We start from the raw sequence: 22,944 nt of genomic DNA on the forward strand, positions 1-22,944 counted from the left end.
CGCTTTCAAAGCGGGCGCATCAAACGCTGTTGCTGACGGTGTGCAGATCTGAATTCTTAGTTCTTCTGAAATGCTCTGGAGGAATCGGAGCGCTCAGGGCCAGGGCCGGCAGAGGCTGGCGCTTGGCTCCGTCCCTCCGGCTCTTGAGCGCGGTCTGCCCGCAGGTCCCGGCCCGGCCTCCGAGATGGCGCCAGTCAGGGCCCCAGCGGCAGACTGGCCTTCTCTGGAGACCTGAGCCCTTGTTTCCTTCTTCACACTTCCTCCTGATGGGTGCCGGTAGCCCGTGAACGAAGCAAAAACAAACAAACAACAACAAAACAAAACAAACAAACAAACCAGAATAACCAAAGCACAAAAGACTCTCAATAATTAAGCTGGGGAAAGCGAAATTTTAGAATGAATAATTTGAACTGCTCTCTACCCGTCTAGGTATAAACACAGACAGCTTTGGAGTCACCTGATATCACTAACCGCTTATCAACACATGAAGCCACCGCATGAAGCTGACAGAGCTCATAGATCTTACAGACAAGGTATACAGCATGAAATCAAAACTCAGGAGAGATGAGGACAGAAAGCCGCCGTGAGGAGGCCACCGAGGGCAGTCCCTCCGACGGTCAGCATGGCTGCTTCCGCTCGGCTATCCAGAGTCTTGCCTTAACATACATAGAATGGCTTAATGAACCTATCTGCTATGGTGAGCAGTGACAGGGAAGCCTTGGGGAAAATGTTATCCAGTGTACACAGGGCAGGGTGTGGGGAGAACACTCCAGGAGGGAAAATGCAGTTTTCAAATAAATTCAGTGGAGTTACTTCCACCTTGAACCACACCAAATAACGGAAAAAGACTGCTCTCTCCCAAAGCGGCACCTAAATGATGTGCAAAGAGACGGTGTAGGAGCTCAGTGATTACTGGCGGCATTAGCACACCACAGAGAGCAAGACAGAGCCAGTGGGCTGAAAACAAACAGACAACTGAACAGCAGTGTCTACAGGTCCCCCAAGCTGAAACTCTCAACAGAAATATCACATCCGGGAGTTTTTGCTCAACGTGTAATAAACCTGTAAGTTATTAACAACCAAGACAGATAAACCGAGGGTGGAGAGATGGCTCAGAGGTTAAGGGTACATGTTGCCCTTCTGGGGGACCTGAGTTTGGTTCCCACCACTGACTTCAGGCAGCTCATAACCACCTGTACACAGGTCTCCTCAAGCACTGCACTCACATCCACAAACGCACAGAGACAAACACACATACATGTAGTTTTTAAAAATAATAACAACAAAGCATTAAAACAACATACATACATGCTACTACAGATAGAAATGTGAAAGCCTGTATCTACCAAGGAACCTTGGACAAAAGAGAAAATGTAAGCTAAAGTTCAAAAATATCTTTAACATAGTGATGGTGAAAACACAGCAGCAGGATAGACCAGATGCAATTGATAACTGATCATCTTGATTGTCCTTCATAGTTAGAGACTGGGAGTGAGCTTTGAGGTTTCCAAAACCCATGTCAAGCCCTATCTCTCTCTTTCTATCTCTCGGTCTCTGTCTCTCTCTTTGTCTCTGTCTCTCTCCCTCTCCCTGCTGCCTGTGGGTCAGGTTGAAAAGCTCTCAGCTACTGTTCTGAAGCCATGCCTGTCTGCTTCCTGCCACGATGACCATGGACTAACCCCCTAAACCTGTAAGCGAGCAATGCTTTCTTTGGTAAGAGTTGCCTTGGGCGTGGCATCTCTTCAGCAGTAATTAAGACAGCGAGTGTGCGTGCGTTCTGATGGTTAACATTTGTTTAAAATGTGAAGGCTGCTGTGCTCAAGAGATCCACGGGAAAACTGTGAGCTTGTAAGCTATATAACGTGCTCTGTCAGTTAGCTCGCCCAAGACAGATGGCTTCGGGAAGATTTGTGTTGTTGTTGAAACTGCCTGGTCTTTTCCTTCTTTAAGAAAACGGGTCACAAGGCTGGCCACTGGTTCTGCTTCTGTAAGAAAATTCTTGCTTGCTCAAGATAGCTGAGGCATCTACAAGAAAAAAGTTACAAAAGTTAGGCCTTTAGCCAGCTGCAGCAGTGCACACCTTTCATTCCAGCGCTCAGGAGGCAGAGGAGGATTTCTGACCCCAAATGTGGGGCCATACTTAGAGCATCCTGAATCTCAGGGGTGGTCCTGGTGTCAGAAAGAAAAAGCCTCCTCTTTCTTAATACCATTTCCCTGGTCAGGCTGGTGAATCTCTGAATGACCCCAGAGCCGTAACAGTGTATAGACACAGTGTGGCAGTCGGAGGACAGCTGTGTAGCCCTGGCTGGCCTGAATTTAACAGGTAGACCATGCTGGCCTCAAACTCACAGCCTCCACCTCCTGAGAGCTCGGATTAAAGGTGTGTACTACTGTACCCAAGAAGAATAACATGGTTGTTTTCAAGGCTGGGTTGAGAGAGAGAGAGAGAGAGTAGCCTGGACTATCCTGAAACTCAATCTGTAGATCAGGCTGGACTTGAACTCAGAGATCCACCTGCCTCCATCCCCTGAGTGCTGGGATTAAAGGTGTGCGCCATCACCACCCAGCTGAATAATTTTTTCTATAAATTAATCATATTTCCTTCTCAGGTGGACTGAAATGTCACTCTGTGGTAGGGCGCTTGCTGGTTTCCACCACCACCACCAAAACACAGATTAGGAAAAGCACAAAAAAGGTAAGCAAAGAGAAAAAAGTAGAGATTCCGAGTCTATGAGCTGCTCAGTGGTCAGGGCTTGCAACCCCAGGGCCCACACAGGGCAAGAAGGAAACAAACTAAAAGCCCAGCCCAGGGACACAGCTCCCCCCCCCCCCCGCCAAGGCCACAGCTCCTAACCCTCCTCACGTAGAGCCACTCACTGGGGACCACGAATTCAGACACATGAGCCTATGGGAGCCATTCTCACTCAAACCACCACACTCATTAAAGAAAGAAACGTTTTTTTTAAATAAATAAGAGATAGCTCAGGGGTTAAAAGCACTGTCTGCTCTTCCAAATGGTCCTGAGTTCAATTCCCAACAACCACACAGTGGCTCACAACCATCTATAGTGAGATCTGGTGCCCTCTTCTGACATGCAGGTGTACATGCAGGCAGAACACTAAATAATAAATAAATCTTTTAAAAAAAAGAAAAAATAACTAACTAATAAGTTAAACTTCACAAATAAAGAAGTCTTTAAATTATTCCATAGCATGCAAAGAAAACATTCCTAGTTCTTTTTTTTTTTTTAATTCTTAAAAATTGTGTGTGTGTGGATATTTTTGCCTGCATGTGTGCCCGTGAAGGTCACAGAAGATGTTGGTTCCCTGGAACTGGAGTAACAGGTGGTTGTGAGTGCCATGCGGGTTTTGGTATTCAAATCCCCGTCCTCTGGAAAATCAGGCCGCACTCTTCACTGCTGGGCCATCTCTCCAGCCCCCTAATTCTGTTTATGAAACAAGGATAACATCAGTACCTAGACCTGATACAGATTGTGCAGGAAGAACTAAAATTATAAACCAAGAATTATGGAGTTTGGGCAAATTTTCAAAGTGATGCCTTTGTATTTTGCTAAACAGTAGAATCTGTTCAACCTCGGGCGTCAACCTGCACGTCTTTCTCCGTGAGTGGAGCTTGTGTTGTGTAATGGCTTCCCGAAAGGAAGCGTTTTAAAAAGAAGGTAAAACAATCAAAATAGCTTCAGGAAGTCCCTAAAACAAATCACATTCACCAGACTCCCCCATGCCAGAGTAAGCAGAGCCAAACTGCAAAGAGTCCTCTCAGAGAGCTGAACTGCCAAGAAGATTCTGAGGCCAGACCAGCTGCCCGGAAACTAGCCGAGCTGCCGGGAAACCATCTAGAGCAGCTTTGTGAGCTGTTGCCTGTGCTGGGCTGGGCTTTGGTGGTACAGCTGTCTTTGGTTGCGTCTGCTCCTTTAAGGAACCTCTCATCCAAACTCCTGTAAGTAACCCCAATAAAACTCATTGGTTTACCAAATTAGACTTTGGTGGTACCTGTGCTTTGGTCTGTCCTGGGTTCTCTCTCTCTCTCTGGGATGAGTAGACAGGTGTGCTACATCTCTCCAGGAAAATTTTGTCACACAAAAGCTTGGGATACAAGAGTCTTCCTTCCTTCCTTCCTTCCTTCCTTCCTTCCTTCCTTCCTTCCTTCCTTTCTTTCTTTTTTCTTTGTTTGTTTTGAGACAGGGTTTCTCTGTGTAGTCCTGGCTGTCCTGGACTTGCTTTGTAGACCAGGCTGGTCTCGAATTTACAGAGATCCATCTGCCTCTGCCTCCCTGAGTGCTGGGATTACAGGTGTGAGACATCACTGCAAATCCCAAGAGAATTTCTTCTAAGATTAAAAGCTGCTGTCTGGAAGTTCTTCTAGAAGCCTAAGCAACAGATGTGCAGCTAAGAAATTCAAAGACGCTAAGCCATTGGACAAGATCACAAATCTGTAGAACCCCAGATAACAAATGATAAAACTGACTCAGGCAATAAAATAACTGAGCAAATTAACAGACTATCCACCTCAATAAACACACAAACAGCCGCCATGTGCAAACACAATAGTCAGGTAGCTGATTGAGCCACAGGGAAGATCCAGAAGAGTACAAAACCAGGGTGAGGAGAACATCCGAGATGCCTCAAAAGAGCTCAAGCAGGATGTGGAAAATGATGTCGCCATCATACATAAGATGACTGGCAGCAGAAACATGCGTGTCTTCCCAAGTCATTTTATTAAAGAGGTTTTTAGCTAGTTTGGTTTGGTTTGTTGTTTTTGTTTTTTTTTTTTTAAGGGGAGGTGTTTTGATTTTTTGTTGTTGTTGTTTTGGTTTTTGAATCCCAATAGAAATGACAACAAAGTTATTGCTTTTGGAGCTAGACAAGTTTATGCTAAACCACACAGAAAAATAAAACATGCAAGAACAGACAAGACACTGTGAAAACGACATGGGAAACTAGCTTTGCTAAGTTTCAAAACTCCACGGTCCCCTGAATTAGAGCAGTATATCTCTGACCCACGGACCGATCGAAAGACAGAACACAGCTAGGGAGCAGTGGCCATTTACTGGGGCTCCTGTCACTGGAGAAAAATCAGCTAACAACCAAGTGGTCATTTGGAAAAAGATAAAATTGGATCCCTGTGTTATACCATACACGATAACCTCCCAGTGAATCAGGGGGCTCAGACACAAGGAAAGAGAAATGGCTGAAGCTCGCTTGGTCTGGGTTTAGGTGAAAATACTGAGTAACCTGGAAACATAGTATTTGAAATCTGTCTCCTAGATTAATGAAAAATGGCTTCCTAGGGCCTAGAGAGATGGCTCAGTGGTTAAGAGCACTGGCTGCCCTTCCAGAGGTCCTGAGTTCAATTCCCAGCACCCACATGGTGGCTCACAACCATCTGTAATGAGATCTGATGCCCTCTTCTGGAATGCATGAAGATGGAACACTGACATACATAAAATAAATAAATAAATCTTAAAAGAAAAAAGAAAGGAAGGAAGGGAGAAAGGAAGAAAAAAGGGATGACTTTCTAAACCAGGAATGATGGAGCGCAGGTGCAAGCCTGGAAGGCTGGCACTCAGAAGTTCAAGTGTGAGGCTGCTGTGAGGCCAAGGCCAGAACAGCGTGAGCAGTGGGATTCTGTCCCATCTGGGAATGGGTGCTCTGTATGCATGTGTTTCTGTGCATCATGTTCACGCCTGCGGCCCACAAAGGCTCAGCGGGCATCGGATTCCCTGGACCTGGTGTCCACTGTGGGCGTTGAAAATCAAACCCGGGGCTTCTGGAAGTTCACCCATGTCAGGTGGCTCACAGCTGCTGTCACTCCAGCTCCAGAAGATTTGATGCCCTCTCTGGTCACCAGTACACATGACACACACACACTTTTTAAATTTTAAATGAGCTGGGTGCTGCTGGCGCATGCTTTTAATCCCAGCATTCTGGAGGCAGAGGCAGGTGGATCTCTGTGAGTTCAAGGCCAGCCTGGTCTACAGAGTGAGTTCTGGAATAGCCAGGGTCACACAGAGAAACCCGATCTCAAAAAACCCAAATCAACCAAACAAAAAAAAAAGTTGTGTTACAGAAATATCCAGGACAAGATGGCAGAAGTATGTCCAGGACCATTAGACATTGCTGGAAATCCTATCCTCACCCTAAACTGAAGTTCATTTAGTCCTCTTTTCTAAAACTCCAGCAAATCCCAACAATCAGACATTCTAATGTTTAAAGATATACTATTTTGATAATCCCAAGCTAAATAGTGGTAAGAAATGTTAAAGGTCATTTCTGCAATTGAGCCCTCGTTTCTGTGCCAGCAGGAAGCTCCATGTGTGCATCGTTTCAGCAGCATTTGTGTGTGATGGTGTGAGCAGTGCAAAGTGCATAGGCTGTGTGGCACTGGGGGGACCTGGGATCACCAGCTGCCCAACGGGGCTGAGCTCGGAGGAAAAGAAACGACACATTTGTTATGGCTTTGCACGTGGCCAGCGGGGGCGAAGGGCAGCTGTCTGTGCTGATCCCACAGCTCAGAAGCTCCGGCCCTTGCGTCTCCATGACCGGAGCTCAGCTGGCCAGAGCAAACCGTATCAGGACAAAGTGTATCTGCCCCAGCTGTGCATGACATAGCCGCTGACCCGGCTGTGTGTGTGTGTGTGTGTGTGTGTGTGTGTGTGTGTGTGTGTGTGCAAGTGATGTAGCCATCTTCAGCACCCTTTGGCAAGAAGCCCCCGTATGGAGATGGTGAAACACCCAACTATAAATGCTACTGTGATCTTTAATTTAACTCATTTAATTCTCATGAAGGGAAATTTTTTATCTGGGAGGAGGGAAGTGGAATGAAAAAGGGAAATGGGGGGAGTGTGGTCTATTACATGCATTATGAAAATATAATAAAACCCATTTTTTTTGCAATTAATAAAAACTGAGACAGGCATGGTGGCATAAACCCTTAATCCCAGCAGACAGGTGGATCTCTGAGAGTTCCAGGCTAGCCAGACCTGCATAATAAGACACTTCCTCAAAAAATATAAAATAAAATAAACAGGAAGAGTTGCAGAGTGATAGCCCAGTCAGTAAAGCGGGTAACTTAAACAGAAGTGAGGACACGGTTCAGGCTCCCAGGACCCACGTAAGCAGCCGGGCTTGGCGCAGGGCACTTGTCTTGCCAGAGCTGTGGAGGAAGAGAGCAGGATCCCCAAGACTCACTGGCCAGCCAGCCAGGTCTGCTCCCCAAGTTCCAGACCAGTAAGAGATACCGTCAACACCCAAGGTGTGTGCTGCTGGACTGTGAGCGAAACCCCTGCTCTTGTGCAGCATCTGTTGTGGGAGGTGGAGGAGGACGACAGGTAACTATGACAGAAGAGAGGGGAGGGGGCAGGGAGGAAGGGAAGGACGAAGGGGCATGATGGAAATGCGTTCTCACAGACACCAAAGCAAGACAATGAAAGGGCGCGATGGGGCAAGTGCAGTGCCCAGAGGGCTGGTGTTTCGATGGCCCTCATCCTAACATCTCCAGGGTTTTCCATAGTAAACATGGTTCATTCAAAGAGGAAGCGACCGGGTGCACACTTGGCTAGTCATTAAAATCCCCTTTGCTTGCTGACTCTGAGTATCGGCACTCTAGCGGCTAGCCGTTTCTAGGTGTGTAGGGGCGTCACTGCAATGCCTGTGCAGACGTTAGCGGGGTCAGTGCTCACGGGACAATGGCTGCAGCCTTTTCCACAAAGCACCTGCTCCCAAGCCACCCCTCAACCCTGCTCTGAGCGCCTACACAATCGTCCCTTCTGCCCACCAGGCTGCCCGTGCCAGAGTCTGCCATCCATATTCCTTCCTGGACAACTGAAAATGAATTGAGCTACAAAGGCAGATCAAGACAAACCACAAGGTCCATAAGGTGGGGGGGGGAGGGGGAGGAGGAGAGAGGGGGAGGGGAGACAACACTAACGATCGGGTGGAACTCAGCTCACGCTCTGGCTTGGTAGTGTTCTCACCTGTGTGCAGGCTCTCCCGATTGCACTGCTTAGGGATTTCTGAGGCTCCATTGCACAGGCATTATTATGTCATTGGCTATTGGCCAGCAGTGACCTTTAACCGCCAGGCTGGTTCCTCTGGCAATCAGGCCCCGTCCTGTGAGTCTGTGAGTCACGGCTTCACAGGTGCAGGTACGGTTGAAAGACAACCAAAGTCTAGCAACTCAAAGGAAATGGTAAGCTCTGAGTCAGAAAACCTGGGTAAAGACCAAAGTTACTTTTTATTATCTGAAGATACCGTAGTATCAGCTCAATTGCTACTATTTTAAATGATCCAGTAAAGCGAAGGTGAGTAAAGTGAAACTCATTGTAACTTTATTGCTTTATTAAAAACATTGTAAACAGGAATAGCACCAGGCATGGTGGCTCAGGCCTTTAACCCCAACACACGGGAGGCAGGGGTAGGCAGATCTCTGTGGAGCCAAGGCTAGCCTGGTCTACAGAGTGAGTTCCAGGGAAATACTGATTATTTAAAATTTAAAAAACAAAGCAAATACAGGGCTGGATGTGGTGATGCACGCCTTTAATTCCAGCACTTGAGAGGCAAAGGCAGGTGGATCTCTGAGTTCTAGGCCAGCCTAGTCTACAGAGCGAGTTCCAGGACAGCCAGGACTACACAGAGAAACACTGTCTCAAGAATCAAACAAACAAAAAGACAAAATAAAACAAACAAACAAACAAAAAACAACAACAAAAGAAGCAAAAGAATAATATCAAGTATGGAAAATAAACACATGGGCCAAGGCAAATGTGGAAGTTTATGCCTTTAAGTCCAGCACTAGTAAGGCAGAGGCAGGGGGATCTCTATGAGTTCTAGGGCAACCTCCTTTACACAGTGAGTCCTAAGCCAATTAGGGATATATACTGAGACCCTGGGTTTTGTTTTTTGTTTTTGTTTTTGTTTTGTTTTTTTGTTTTTTAAGGCAAAACAAACCAAACCAAGCAGACAAGCCATGGGCCAATAAAATGGCTCAGCAGGTAAAGACACCATCCACCAAGCTTGGGTTTAGTTGCCAAGACACAAAGTGGGCATGAGAGAACCACACCACACAATAAATGCTTAAACAGAACTGGGCCCATTGTCATGCACTAGTCCCAGCACTCAGGAAGCAGAAGCAGAAACAAGTAGATCTCTGTGAGCTCAAGGCTCACCCTGTCTACATGGCAAGTCCCAGCTCAGCCAGGGCTCCGTGGGAAGACTGTGTCTAAAAACAAAAACAAACAAAGAAAGAATGGACCAAAGCTGCAGTTCCCAGCCTTCCTAAGGCTGTGACCCTTTAATATAGTTCCTCATGTCCTGTTGACCCCAACCATAAAAATATTTTGTTGCTACTTCATAATTGTAATTTTGCTACTGTTGTGAATCTTAATGTAACCATCTGTGAAACTGTGCCTTCTTCTGGCATGCAGGTGTATGTGCAGATAGAACACTCATACCTAAAATAAATAAATAAATCTTTTTTTAAGTCTTTATAATTTTATTTATATTCTTTTTTATTTTTTAATATTAGTTACAGTTTATTAACTTTGTAGCCCTGCCGTATCCCACTCCCTCATTCCCTCCCAATCCCACCCTCCCTCCCTCATCTCCTCCCTGCCCCTTTCCAAGTCCATTGATAGGGGAGGACTTCTTGAATTGGCATCGAAAAACGAACCCGATTAAGACCCCTAGCAGTTGGCCTTGGACAGGGACTGACAGCATCTGCTCCCTTTTCTCAGGCCTTGGCATTTGGACTGACTCACACAGGTGGTTTCCCGTTCTCCGGCTTGCTGATGGCCGGCAGCATCTTCCCTCAGGCTCCAGGATGACAGGGGCCAATTCCCAGCTGAGATTCCACTCTCACTCTCTTGACATGTCTTCATCTGCATATGCTTCCCTCTCTGAGGAAAGAGTCCTCAGTTGCGATTTCCGCTCCCCTGAGCTCTGGACACATCCCCACCTCCTCAGCTGCTCACCCACCACAGAGAAATGCAGGAACTCAGGGGAGGAGGGCCTCCCTGGATGCACAGCTTTCTGTCTGCTGGGAGCAGATGAAGGTGGCCCACCGGCTCCTGCAGAGGTGCCAAGGCCTCTTCTAAGCTCAGCAGAAGTCTGCTCAGAGTCTGACTTGAGGAAGTCCCCCAGAGGGACACGGGGGCTTTGACAAGTTGAAAACCATTACTGTGTTTGATTATACAACACAATGAAGGAAAAATTAATTCACAAAAAATAAAGGGCCACAGAGACGCCAGGCAGGAGGAGGAAACATCATGGGTCTGCAACAATTAGCGCGTGGGAGCCTGAGCTAGTTACTTTTCTCGCTGCTGTGGCTGGATGCCTGACAAGGGGACTTACCAGCAGGGGGATTTATTTGGGCTCATGGTCTGAGGATGTGGCTCACTGTGGTAGGGATGGTGGGATGGTGTGGATGACAGCTTGCTCTCTTCTGGGCACCAGGAGACAGAAAAAAAGGGGTAGCTGCAAACCTCAGTGCATTCTCTACCTTTTAATTTTTATTTTAAAATTTTAACTGAATTTATTTACCTGGGTGTTTGTGTGTGTGTGAGCGTGTGTACACGCAGGCATGTGCCATGGTGCATGGTGCAGTTTTTTAGGTTCAAATGACTTGTGAGAGTTATTTTCTTCTATGATGTGGATCCCAAGGAGCTGAACTCGGGTTGTCAGGTGCAAGCAAGCCTTTCCCCACTGAGCCACCTTACCTCCTGTCCCTTTTTATATTCAGTCTGAAACTCCAGCCTGTGGGGTGGTGACACTCACACTCAGGGTGAGAGGAAACTGCCTCAGACACACCACAAATGTCACTCATTACTGACTGGCTTATGTAGGCTTAGATTTTTTACCAAACCTACTTTATTTCGGGTTCTTAAGGACTTTTAGCTCCCTTCCAACCCCCTGCAACCTTAGGTAGGAGATTAGTAGGGAAAGGGGCTATAGACCTTTTTTATCTACTTCCTGCTGATTAGGGTCGATAGGTCGTTGGTGGATTACCAGACTCAGTCATCAGGTTACCAGCAGTCCAGTCCAAAGGCCAATACCAAGCAGCAACAGGATTCAGAAGATTGGGAAAAGTCAGCGAAAGTCACAAGACTCAGTTGCATTGCCCTGAGAAAATCTCTGGAATGTTTCTCTCTTCAAAGTCAAGAGTCAAAGCATAAAGATCAGTGCAGCAATGTCGATCCAAAAAGCGCTGTCTATGTCTCACTGTGTGTGGGCCTCTATTCATCTCCTCAGAGTCCACCCACGGATGCTCTCAGATGGCCAAGTCACACCCCTAGCACATGAGAGCTCACAGCAAAACACCCCATGTCCTCTCACAAGCCAACCTGGGAAAAACATCACGTGCCAAGCTTGCAGCAAAACATCACATGACAAAACCGAGTCTTCAAAGAAACCAAAAATTTGCACTTCAGTCTTACTTTTCTATCGCTGTGATAAGACACCACAGCCAAGGCAACTTACAGAAGGAAGACTTTATTGGGGGCTTGCTTAGAGTTTCAGAGAGTTTGGTCCATGACCAAAATGTTTGGGATGGGTGGAAACAGGCTTTCAGGTGTAGCACTGAAGCAGTGGCCAAGAGCTGACATCCTGATCCACAAGTAGGAGGCAGAGAAAACTGACTAGAAAAGGTGGGTTTTTAAAACCTCAAAGCCAGTTTCCAGTGCCACTACCTCCTCCCAAAAGGCCACACCTCCTAATCCTTCCCAAACATTTCCACCAAGTGGGACTAAGCATTTAAATATATAAGCTTGGAGGACATTCTCACTCAAACCACCCACACTGACCTAGGCCTTTCTTTTGGTTTCTGTTTTTGTTTGTTTGTTTGTTTGTTTGTTTGTTTGTTTTAACTTTTTTGAGACAGGGTCTTCTGTTGCCCAAGCTGGCCTCAAACTTACTTTGCAGTCAAGGATGATCTTGAATTCCTGACTTTCTTTCCTCCACCTCTAAATTCTGAAATGAGAGTCTTTGAACCATTATCACAGGCCACGTCAAAACGTTCAGTGGGGGCTTCACTTCCTCAGGGTTCCTTGCATTCCCTAACACACCTCGGTCAGCAGCTGAGGACAGGGAGCACCCTTCCCTCAGGGAAGAGCTAATCCCATAAACTATGTGTTTCCCTGTGTGCAGTGAGAGCTAGAGTGGAGCACGAGGCCCCTAGGAAAACTCACACTGGCTTCCCAACACCCTGCAACTGGACTCACCTGAAGGCTTCTCCAACTGGTTCTATCCACCAAATCAATGATTCCTAAGGTCAGGGGCGGAAATCCCAAATCTGCAGTTCTAGAAATTTCCTAGGGAACATGGCCCCCCAGGTTTTGGCCCACCACCATAATTGGCCCCAGGAGCAGGGGTAGGGACAGGGCAGGTTGGGTCTGGAGGTAGGGATTCACCTAGCTCTGCCCTCGCTAGCCACATCACATTCACCCCTCTCAGCCTTGACTTTCCAGCCTGTACAATGGGGTCACTAACAGCAACAGCTGGTTTAAAGAAGGGGGCTGGAAATGGAGCTGAGCTGGCAGAGTCCCGGCCCAGCGAGGCCTTGGGTCTTGGATTTGACTTCCAACACTGTATAAAGCAGCCATGGTGCTACAGTCTGTAATCATGGGAGGTGGAGAGAGGAGGATCAGAAGTTCAAGGTCATCTTCAGCCACAGAGTGAGCCTGAAGTCAGGATTCGATAAATGAGAGCCTGTTTAAATACACAGGCTGGACAGACTTAATGGCAAAGACTTTAAGCCCTTCATCCGGGCAGTCTGGAGGCTGCTGCTGTTGGCCATCCTGAGCTCAGTTCAGAGTGGTTAGTGTTCTTATTTGTCCGGTGAGGTGTGAAAGCATAAGACCTAGTTTGAAGGAAGGAGTCTGGGAGTTCCACGGAGTAGCCGCGAATATTTTATTCCCAAGCCCTTGCTGACGCTGCTGGGAGAGTAAATGGCACGTGGGGTGATGCTGCCCCCTCCTGGACTGACTGGCTCATTACTGACAATTTTTGTTCAATACCGCCAGAGCTGCTTGGAAATTGACTCTGTGTGGGGGAGAAATTGACTCTGTGTGGGGAGATCTTTGATTATGGCTTTGACCACTTGGCCAGCTGGTGAGTCTCTGTAGTTTCTATCTCACTGTGCTTGGCAGAGGTTGGTATTCGTTCCCTCGGGTTCTCCAGTGTGGATGTATAGTCACTCCAAGCAATCCCCACCCCCTGCTCCTGAAGTCACCAGGAATAGCTCATTTTCATGTCTGCGGCTTCTTTCTCATCTTAATGAAACTGGCTAAAGGTTAAGCTGTCCCTTTTCAATAGTAGGCCTTCCGTTTCTTGGAAGGTCTCTGTTGTTCCTAATTTCTATTTAATTAGCCCTGCCCTAATATTTCTTATTTTCTCCCTCCTGCTAGCTTTCATTTCAATTTGTGCTTTTTCTGGTTCTTTCTCTTGGTTCTAGAGGCTGCAATTTTGGAGTCTGTTGTTAGTGTACTTTTAAAATTATGTTATTGGGCTTCTTATATCTCTTTCTCTCTTCTCCCTGCGTGTTGGTGGCACTTTTTAACTCTATTTTATTTATGTTTCTTGTGCCTCTTTCTCCCTTATCCACCCCAACCCCTTCCAACACCCCAACACCAGGGAGGAGAGAAAGAAGGCTAGTGTGGGGAGAGGGGTGGAGTTCTTTAGACTGCTTCCTGCTGTTTAGAGTTGTTGGTTTCCTTGGGAGAAGTCCAATCTGTTTCAGTTTTCCTCCAACTTCTCATCAAACTGCAACAAGGGCATCTAGGAGCAGGGGGAGAGCAGCCTTCTGCTTTCTCGGGCCCCCACCCCATCTCTCTCTGGGCTCTGGCCTTTATCCCTCTCAGCGTCCTCAGAATTAAACTATCTGCAGCTGGCAAAGAGCCCCTCCCAGCCTGCATGAAGCAAGCAGTCTGCTGCTGTGGACTCTGAATCAGTCCCACTTCCCACACCTGGGATTGAAACAAAAACACATTTACATAACATAACTGAGTTTTACAGGCAACAAAACTTCCGCTACTGTCTGCGGAAGGTCTGTAAGTTGCTATAAAGTTTATCAGACGGCCTTGCTACCTCCTCCTGCTGGAAGGACTGTCCTGAGTAGCGGGAGATGACCCAGCCTTCTACAGTCCTAAGCCTCGCAAATTCCCACCTCCTCAAACGACCACACTGTAGTGGAAAAGAAACAATGTATCATCTTTAAAAGCAAATAAGATTCAATGTATATCTTTAAAATTTATACTGATGCTGGGTCTATTGGCACATGTCTTTAACCCCACCAATCAGGAAGAAGAAACAGGTTTAAGGCCAGCCAGGGCTGAATAGTGAGACCTTGTCTCAAAATCAAAATAAATAAATAATAAAATAATGAAATGGGGATGTAGCTCAGTTGAAAAGCATGGGCATGAACAGCTCCCTGATAAAAATTCAGGAAAGAGGAAGGGAGAAAGGAAGAAAAAAGGAAAGCATGTTCTCAGCATCACAGAACCCTAGACTCAGTCCCTGAAAAAAAAAAAAAGAAAGAAAGAAAAAAAGAAAAGCTTTAAAATGTGACTTCACATACGATCTGTCCCAGAGGCGGTCCCACACACTTCTGAGGAAAACACGTTTGTCAGGAAGGATTCTTGAGACTAAATAGACGGCTCAGCGGTTACGCACGTGTTTTCTTCTTTGGGGAGACTTGAGTTTGATTCCAAGCACAAACATGTTGGTTCACAAACAAAAACCTCCAGGTACAGTCGGAAGTGTACGCCTGTGCTCCCAGCACTTCGGGAGGCAGATTCCTCCGCGAGTTCGATGACGGCCTGCTCTAGATCCAGCACAGCCAAGGCTACACAAAGAAGCTGAGACGGGTGAGGGGGGCACTTTTCCCTTTTTTAACCAGGACAGGGTTTCTCTGTATGCCCGCGAATACGGCCTGGCAAAGCCAAGCCCAGCACGCCTATCGGCCCACCCTAGCCCTCCCGAGCCGTGAAGCACAGCTGGAGGTGAGGGGTGGGGGAGTGGGTGGGGCAGGGCATGGATGGCCACAGCTAACCCCTACAAGCCAGACCTGAGGTGACCTGGCAGAACAGGACCAAGCAGAGAACAGCCCAACAGGATCAAGGTCATGCGCCAGCAGATGCCCACGGCGACCCCCACACCTTGTCCAGCGGGTATGGTAGCCACTCTCTGAAGGCAGGGAAAGAGGCAGCAAGGGCGGGGCGGGGCGGGGAGGGGCGGGGCCTGTAACCCACGAGTGACCCCAGCGCCCCGATGGGCAGATGCCCAAGGCGACCCCCCCACGCCTTGTCCAGCGGGGATCCAGAGAGAGGCCCACGGCTCAGACCGAGGAGGGCTCTCTCGGGCTCCGAGGCAGGGAGGGGCCTGCCTGGCCCCAGACCCAGGTGGGGCGAGTCGGGGTCCAGAGCCAAGCCCTGCCCTGGACGGCGCGGCGGGCGGCCCCGAGGCGAGGCGTCGGCGAGAGCCAAGGAGCCCTGGAGGCCCCGGCCGGGGGGTGCGGGGTGGGGGAGTGGGGTGTGGCGGGGGCAAGGCTGGCCCCTGAGCAGAGCCGAGCAGGTTCTAGGTCGCGCGCCCTCCGGCCGCCCGGCCCGTGGGCCCTGGTCCGTGCTGCGGGAGCGGGGAGGGGCTCGGGGAGGGCCCAGGGGCGGCCGGGGGGTGGGCTGGGCTCGGCTGGGCTCGGCTGTCGTCGGGGGCGGGCCGGGGAGCGCGGCCGCAGGCGCGGAGCAGGCTCTTGGGCGGCGCGGAGACGGGCTCGTGCGTCTACGGCCATACCACCCTGAACGCGCCCGATCTCGTCTGATCTCGGAAGCTAAGCAGGGTCGGGCCTGGTTAGTACTTGGATGGGAGACCGCCTGGGAATACCGGGTGCTGTAGGCTTTTTTTTTCTGGCAGGAAGGAGCCTGTTTTCCAAAGGGGCTTTGCGTCGGCTTCTGCAAAGCTCTGTGGCCCGGGCCGGGCGGGGCCACGCCCAGGGCCACCCCCACGCCACCCCACCCCACCCCCCGCCAAGCCAAGGGGCGCCCCCGTCCGCCCTGGCTGCGGGCTGGCCCGGCGGAGCCAGCCAGCCAGCCAGCCAGCCCTCGGGCTGGACCCCGCACCGGGGATAGGGGGTGGCCCCAGGGCGGGGATCCCAGGACCTCAGTGGAGGGGCCGCGGGGGAGGCCGTCTTGACTCGCGTGGAGCCTTCGAACCCCACATCCTGGGCTGGTGGCGGAGCTCTGCAGAGTCCGTCAGTCCGGGCGGCTGTGTCCACGCTGCCCAACCAGACTCTCCTCCTCGTCGTCCTCCTCCTCCTGCCTGGTGGGTGGGTGGGTGTGGGTGTTGGTGTGTGTGTGTGTGTGTGTGTGGGTGTGTGGGTGGGTGGGTGGGTGGGTGGGGACCGCAGCGGTTCACGGAGGAGGCAGTGTCTGAAAAGGAGGAGGGAGGAGTTGGATGGACGGCTGGCTGGCTGGATGATAGATGGATGATGGATGAGGGGATGGTGGATTGATGGATGGATGAATGGATGGATGGATGGATGATGGAAGAATGGATGGATGGGTGGATGGATGGATGGATGGATGGATAGATGATTTGTGGATGGGTTGATGGATGGAAGGATGGACTGATGATGGAAGAATGGCTGGATGGGTGGATGGATGATGGCTGGCTGGCTGGCTGGCGGCTGGCTGGCAGCACGCTTGTGGCAGTGGGCTGGGAGGGGAGGGACCACAGAGCCGGAAGAGCGGGCCCTCAAGTTCCCAAGAGAGAAGGAGCCTGAGCGGGGCCGCCAAGCACAGCCAGTGTCCCCTGCAACTGGACTCGAGCCTTGGGACGTCGGGCTGGACACGTCCTGAGGGGACGATTAGGAGGAGGAGGAGGAGGAGGAGGAGGAGGAGGAAGACGAGTTGGAGACAGTTCCCCCGGGGTGAGGGAGGGATGCCGGGCGGGCACCCAAATCCGGCAAGGGCCCCGGGAGAGCACGGGCAGGGCGGCGTGTACCCGGGTTCGTCCGGGAGGATGACCCAGGCCAGCCAGCCTCCTCGCCCTCGCCCACCGTGGCACGTCCCCCGCCGGCCAGTGAGCGGTAGCCACTCGCTGAAGGCAGGGAAAGCGGCAGCAAGGGCGGGGCGGGGCGGGGCGGGGCGGGGCGGGGCCTGTAACCCACGAGTGACCCCAGCGCCCCGATGGGCAGATGCCCAAGGCGACCCCCCCACGCCTTGTCCAGCGGGGATCCAGAGAGAGGCCCACGGCTCAGACCGAGGAGGGCTCTCTCGGGCTCCGAGGCAGGGAGGGGCCTGCCTGGCCCCCGACCCAGGTGGGGCGAGTCGGGGTCCAGAGCCAAGCCCTGCCCTGGACGGCGCGGCGGGCGGCCCCGAGGCGAGGCGTCGGCGAGAGCCAAGGAGCCCTGGAGGCCCCGGCCGGGGGGTGCGGGGTGGGGGAGTGGGGTGTGGCGGGGGCAAGGCTGGCCCCTGAGCAGAGCCGAGCAGGTTCTAGGTCGCGCGCCCTCCGGCCGCCCGGCCCGTGGGCCCTGGTCCGTGCTGCGGGAGCGGGGAGGGGATCGGGGAGGGCCCAGGGGCGGCCGGGGGGTGGGCTGGGCTCGGCTGGGCTCGGCTGTCGTCGGGGGCGGGCCGGGGAGCGCGGCCGCAGGCGCGGAGCAGGCTCTTGGGCGGCGCGGAGACGGGCTCGTGCGTCTACGGCCATACCACCCTGAACGCGCCCGATCTCGTCTGATCTCGGAAGCTAAGCAGGGTCGGGCCTGGTTAGTACTTGGATGGGAGACCGCCTGGGAATACCGGGTGCTGTAGGCTTTTTTTTTCTGGCAGGAAGGAGCCTGTTTTCCAAAGGGGCTTTGCGTCGGCTTCTGCAAAGCTCTGTGGCCCGGGCCGGGCGGGGCCACGCCCAGGGCCACCCCCACGCCACCCCACCCCACCCCCCGCCAAGCCAAGGGGCGCCCCCGTCCGCCCTGGCTGCGGGCTGGCCCGGCGGAGCCAGCCAGCCAGCCCTCGGGCTGGACCCCGCACCGGGGATAGGGGGTGGCCCCAGGGCGGGGATCCCAGGACCTCAGTGGAGGGGCCGCGGGGGAGGCCGTCTTGACTCGCGTGGAGCCTTCGAACCCCACATCCTGGGCTGGTGGCGGAGCTCTGCAGAGTCCGTCAGTCCGGGCGGCTGTGTCCACGCTGCCCAACCAGAGTCTCCTCCTCCTCGTCCTCCTCCTCCTGCCTGGTGGGTCGGTGGGTGTGGGTTTTGGTGGGTGTGGGTGTGGGTGTGGGTGGGTGGGTGGGTGGGTGGCTGGGTGGGTGGGGACCTCAGCGGTTCACGGAGGAGGCAGTGTCTGAACTAGAGGAGGGAGGAGTTGGATGGACGGCTGGCTGGATGGATGATAGATGAATGATGGATGAGTGGATGGTGGATGGATGGATGGATGGATGGATGATGGAAGAATGGATGGATGGATGGGTGGATGGATGGATGGATGGATGGATAGATGATTTGTGGATGGGTTGATGGATGGAAGGATGGACTGATGATGGAAGAATGGCTGGATGGGTGGATGGATGATGGCTGGCTGGCTGGCTGGCGGCTGGCTGGCAGCACGCTTGTGGCAGTGGGCTGGGAGGGGAGGGACCACAGAGCCGGAAGAGCGGGCCCTCAAGTTCCCAAGAGAGAAGGAGCCTGAGCGGGGCCGCCAAGCACAGCCAGTGTCCCCTGCAACTGGACTCGAGCCTTGGGACGTCGGGCTGGACACGTCCTGAGGGGACGATTAGGAGGAGGAGGAGGAGGAGGAGGAGGAGGAGGAGGAAGACGAGTTGGAGACAGTTCCCCCGGGGTGAGGGAGGGATGCCGGGCGGGCACCCAAATCCGGCAAGGGCCCCGGGAGAGCACGGGCAGGGCGGCGTGTACCCGGGTTCGTCCGGGAGGATGACCCAGGCCAGCCAGCCTCCTCGCCCTCGCCCACCGTGGCACGTCCCCCGCCGGCCAGTGAGCGGTAGCCACTCGCTGAAGGCAGGGAAAGCGGCAGCAAGGGCGGGGCGGGGCGGGGCGGGGGCGGGGCCTGTAACCCACGAGTGACCCCAGCGCCCCGATGGGCAGATGCCCAAGGCGACCCCCCCACGCCTTGTCCAGCGGGGATCCAGAGAGAGGCCCACGGCTCAGACCGAGGAGGGCTCTCTCGGGCTCCGAGGCAGGGAGGGGCCTGCCTGGCCCCCGACCCAGGTGGGGCGAGTCGGGGTCCAGTGCCAAGCCCTGCCCTGGACGGCGCGGCGGGCGGCCCCGAGGCGAGGCGTCGGCGAGAGCCAAGGAGCCCTGGAGGCCCCGGCCGGGGGATGCGGGGTGGGGGAGTGGGGTGTGGCGGGGGCAAGGCTGGCCCCTGAGCAGAGCCGAGCAGGTTCTAGGTCGCGCGCCCTCCGGCCGCCCGGCCCGTGGGCCCTGGTCCGTGCTGCGGGAGCGGGGAGGGGCTCGGGGAGGGCCCAGGGGCGGCCGGGGGGTGGGCTGGGCTCGGCTGGGCTCGGCTGTCGTCGGGGGCGGGCCGGGGAGCGCGGCCGCAGGCGCGGAGCAGGCTCTTGGGCGGCGCGGAGACGGGCTCGTGCGTCTACGGCCATACCACCCTGAACGCGCCCGATCTCGTCTGATCTCGGAAGCTAAGCAGGGTCGGGCCTGGTTAGTACTTGGATGGGAGACCGCCTGGGAATACCGGGTGCTGTAGGCTTTTTTTTTCTGGCAGGAAGGAGCCTGTTTTCCAAAGGGGCTTTGCGTCGGCTTCTGCAAAGCTCTGTGGCCCGGGCCGGGCGGGGCCACGCCCAGGGCCACCCCCACGCCACCCCACCCCACCCCCCGCCAAGCCAAGGGGCGCCCCCGTCCGCCCTGGCTGCGGGCTGGCCCGGCGGAGCCAGCCAGCCAGCCAGCCAGCCCTCGGGCTGGACCCCGCACCGGGGATAGGGGGTGGCCCCAGGGCGGGGATCCCAGGACCTCAGTGGAGGGGCCGCGGGGGAGGCCGTCTTGACTCGCGTGGAGCCTTCGAACCCCACATCCTGGGCTGGTGGCGGAGCTCTGCAGAGTCCGTCAGTCCGGGCGGCTGTGTCCACGCTGCCCAACCAGAGTCTCCTCCTCCTCGTCCTCCTCCTCCTGCCTGGTGGGTCGGTGGGTGTGGGTTTTGGTGTGTGTGGGTGTGGGTGTGGGTGTGGGTGGGTGGGTGGGTGGGTGGCTGGGTGGGTGGGGACCTCAGCGGTTCACGGAGGAGGCAGTGTCTGAACTAGAGGAGGGAGGAGTTGGATGGACGGCTGGCTGGATGGATGATAGATGAATGATGGATGAGTGGATGGTGGATGGATGGATGGATGGATGGATGGATGGATGGATGATGGAAGAATGGATGGATGGATGGGTGGATGGATGGATGGATGGATGGATAGATGATTTGTGGATGGGTTGATGGATGGAAGGATGGACTGATGATGGAAGAATGGCTGGATGGGTGGATGGATGATGGCTGGCTGGCTGGCTGGCGGCTGGCTGGCAGCACGCTTGTGGCAGTGGGCTGGGAGGGGAGGGACCACAGAGCCGGAAGAGCGGGCCCTCAAGTTCCCAAGAGAGAAGGAGCCTGAGCGGGGCCGCCAAGCACAGCCAGTGTCCCCTGCAACTGGACTCGAGCCTTGGGACGTCGGGCTGGACACGTCCTGAGGGGACGATTAGGAGGAGGAGGAGGAGGAGGAGGAGGAGGAGGAGGAGGAGGAGGAGGAGGAGTTGGAGACAGTTCCCCCGGGGTGAGGGAGGGATGCCGGGCGGGCACCCAAATCCGGCAAGGGCCCCGGGAGAGCACGGGCAGGGCGGCGTGTACCCGGGTTCGTCCGGGAGGATGACCCAGGCCAGCCAGCCTCCTCGCCCTCGCCCACCGTGGCACGTCCCCCGCCGGCCAGTGAGCGGTAGCCACTCGCTGAAGGCAGGGAAAGCGGCAGCAAGGGCGGGGCGGGGCGGGGCGGGGCGGGGCCTGTAACCCACGAGTGACCCCAGCGCCCCGATGGGCAGATGCCCAAGGCGACCCCCCCACGCCTTGTCCAGCGGGGATCCAGAGAGAGGCCCACGGCTCAGACCGAGGAGGGCTCTCTCGGGCTCCGAGGCAGGGAGGGGCCTGCCTGGCCCCCGACCCAGGTGGGGCGAGTCGGGGTCCAGTGCCAAGCCCTGCCCTGGACGGCGCGGCGGGCGGCCCCGAGGCGAGGCGTCGGCGAGAGCCAAGGAGCCCTGGAGGCCCCGGCCGGGGGGTGCGGGGGTGGGGGAGTGGGGTGTGGCGGGGGCAAGGCTGGCCCCTGAGCAGAGCCGAGCAGGTTCTAGGTCGCGCGCCCTCCGGCCGCCCGGCCCGTGGGCCCTGGTCCGTGCTGCGGGAGCGGGGAGGGGATCGGGGAGGGCCCAGGGGCGGCCGGGGGGTGGGCTGGGCTCGGCTGGGCTCGGCTGTCGTCGGGGGCGGGCCGGGGAGCGCGGCCGCAGGCGCGGAGCAGGCTCTTGGGCGGCGCGGAGACGGGCTCGTGCGTCTACGGCCATACCACCCTGAACGCGCCCGATCTCGTCTGATCTCGGAAGCTAAGCAGGGTCGGGCCTGGTTAGTACTTGGATGGGAGACCGCCTGGGAATACCGGGTGCTGTAGGCTTTTTTTTTCTGGCAGGAAGGAGCCTGTTTTCCAAAGGGGCTTTGCGTCGGCTTCTGCAAAGCTCTGTGGCCCGGGCCGGGCGGGGCCACGCCCAGGGCCACCCCCACGCCACCCCACCCCACCCCCCGCCAAGCCAAGGGGCGCCCCCGTCCGCCCTGGCTGCGGGCTGGCCCGGCGGAGCCAGCCAGCCAGCCAGCCAGCCCTCGGGCTGGACCCCGCACCGGGGATAGGGGGTGGCCCCAGGGCGGGGATCCCAGGACCTCAGTGGAGGGGCCGCGGGGGAGGCCGTCTTGACTCGCGTGGAGCCTTCGAACCCCACATCCTGGGCTGGTGGCGGAGCTCTGCAGAGTCCGTCAGTCCGGGCGGCTGTGTCCACGCTGCCCAACCAGACTCTCCTCCTCGTCGTCCTCCTCCTCCTGCCTGGTGGGTGGGTGGGTGTGGGTGTTGGTGTGTGTGTGTGTGTGTGTGTGGGTGTGTGGGTGGGTGGGTGGGTGGGTGGGGACCGCAGCGGTTCACGGAGGAGGCAGTGTCTGAAAAGGAGGAGGGAGGAGTTGGATGGACGGCTGGCTGGCTGGATGATAGATGGATGATGGATGAGGGGATGGTGGATTGATGGATGGATGAATGGATGGATGGATGGATGATGGAAGAATGGATGGATGGATGGGTGGATGGATGGATGGATGGATGGATAGATGATTTGTGGATGGGTTGATGGATGGAAGGATGGACTGATGATGGAAGAATGGCTGGATGGGTGGATGGATGATGGCTGGCTGGCTGGCTGGCGGCTGGCTGGCAGCACGCTTGTGGCAGTGGGCTGGGAGGGGAGGGACCACAGAGCCGGAAGAGCGGGCCCTCAAGTTCCCAAGAGAGAAGGAGCCTGAGCGGGGCCGCCAAGCACAGCCAGTGTCCCCTGCAACTGGACTCGAGCCTTGGGACGTCGGGCTGGACACGTCCTGAGGGGACGATTAGGAGGAGGAGGAGGAGGAGGAGGAGGAGGAGGAGGAGGAGTTGGAGACAGTTCCCCCGGGGTGAGGGAGGGATGCCGGGCGGGCACCCAAATCCGGCAAGGGCCCCGGGAGAGCACGGGCAGGGCGGCGTGTACCCGGGTTCGTCCGGGAGGATGACCCAGGCCAGCCAGCCTCCTCGCCCTCGCCCACCGTGGCACGTCCCCCGCCGGCCAGTGAGCGGTAGCCACTCGCTGAAGGCAGGGAAAGCGGCAGCAAGGGCGGGGCGGGGCGGGGCGGGGCGGGGCGGGGCCTGTAACCCACGAGTGACCCCAGCGCCCCGAT

At 54.8% G+C, this 22,944-nt stretch overlaps 4 non-coding genes across 4 annotated transcripts; all 4 read left to right on the forward strand.

The window, feature by feature from the left end:
* The first annotated feature begins 15,786 nt into the window (after window positions 1-15,786).
* LOC132646081 (5S ribosomal RNA) lies at window positions 15,787-15,905 on the forward strand. The gene has a single exon (XR_009584215.1). It is a non-coding gene; the product is annotated as a 5S ribosomal RNA (ribosomal RNA).
* A 1,794-nt stretch (window positions 15,906-17,699) lies between these two features.
* On the forward strand, window positions 17,700-17,818 carry LOC132646188 (5S ribosomal RNA). Its single transcript, XR_009584310.1, has one exon. It is a non-coding gene; the product is annotated as a 5S ribosomal RNA (ribosomal RNA).
* Window positions 17,819-19,597: 1,779 nt separating this feature from the next.
* On the forward strand, window positions 19,598-19,716 carry LOC132646223 (5S ribosomal RNA). The gene has a single exon (XR_009584340.1). It is a non-coding gene; the product is annotated as a 5S ribosomal RNA (ribosomal RNA).
* A 1,814-nt stretch (window positions 19,717-21,530) lies between these two features.
* LOC132646234 (5S ribosomal RNA) lies at window positions 21,531-21,649 on the forward strand. Its single transcript, XR_009584351.1, has one exon. It is a non-coding gene; the product is annotated as a 5S ribosomal RNA (ribosomal RNA).
* Window positions 21,650-22,944: the final 1,295 nt, after the last annotated feature.

This window comes from Meriones unguiculatus, chromosome 10, assembly GCF_030254825.1.
Source record: "Meriones unguiculatus strain TT.TT164.6M chromosome 10, Bangor_MerUng_6.1, whole genome shotgun sequence".
In the NCBI taxonomy this organism is placed as follows: domain Eukaryota; kingdom Metazoa; phylum Chordata; class Mammalia; order Rodentia; family Muridae; genus Meriones; species Meriones unguiculatus.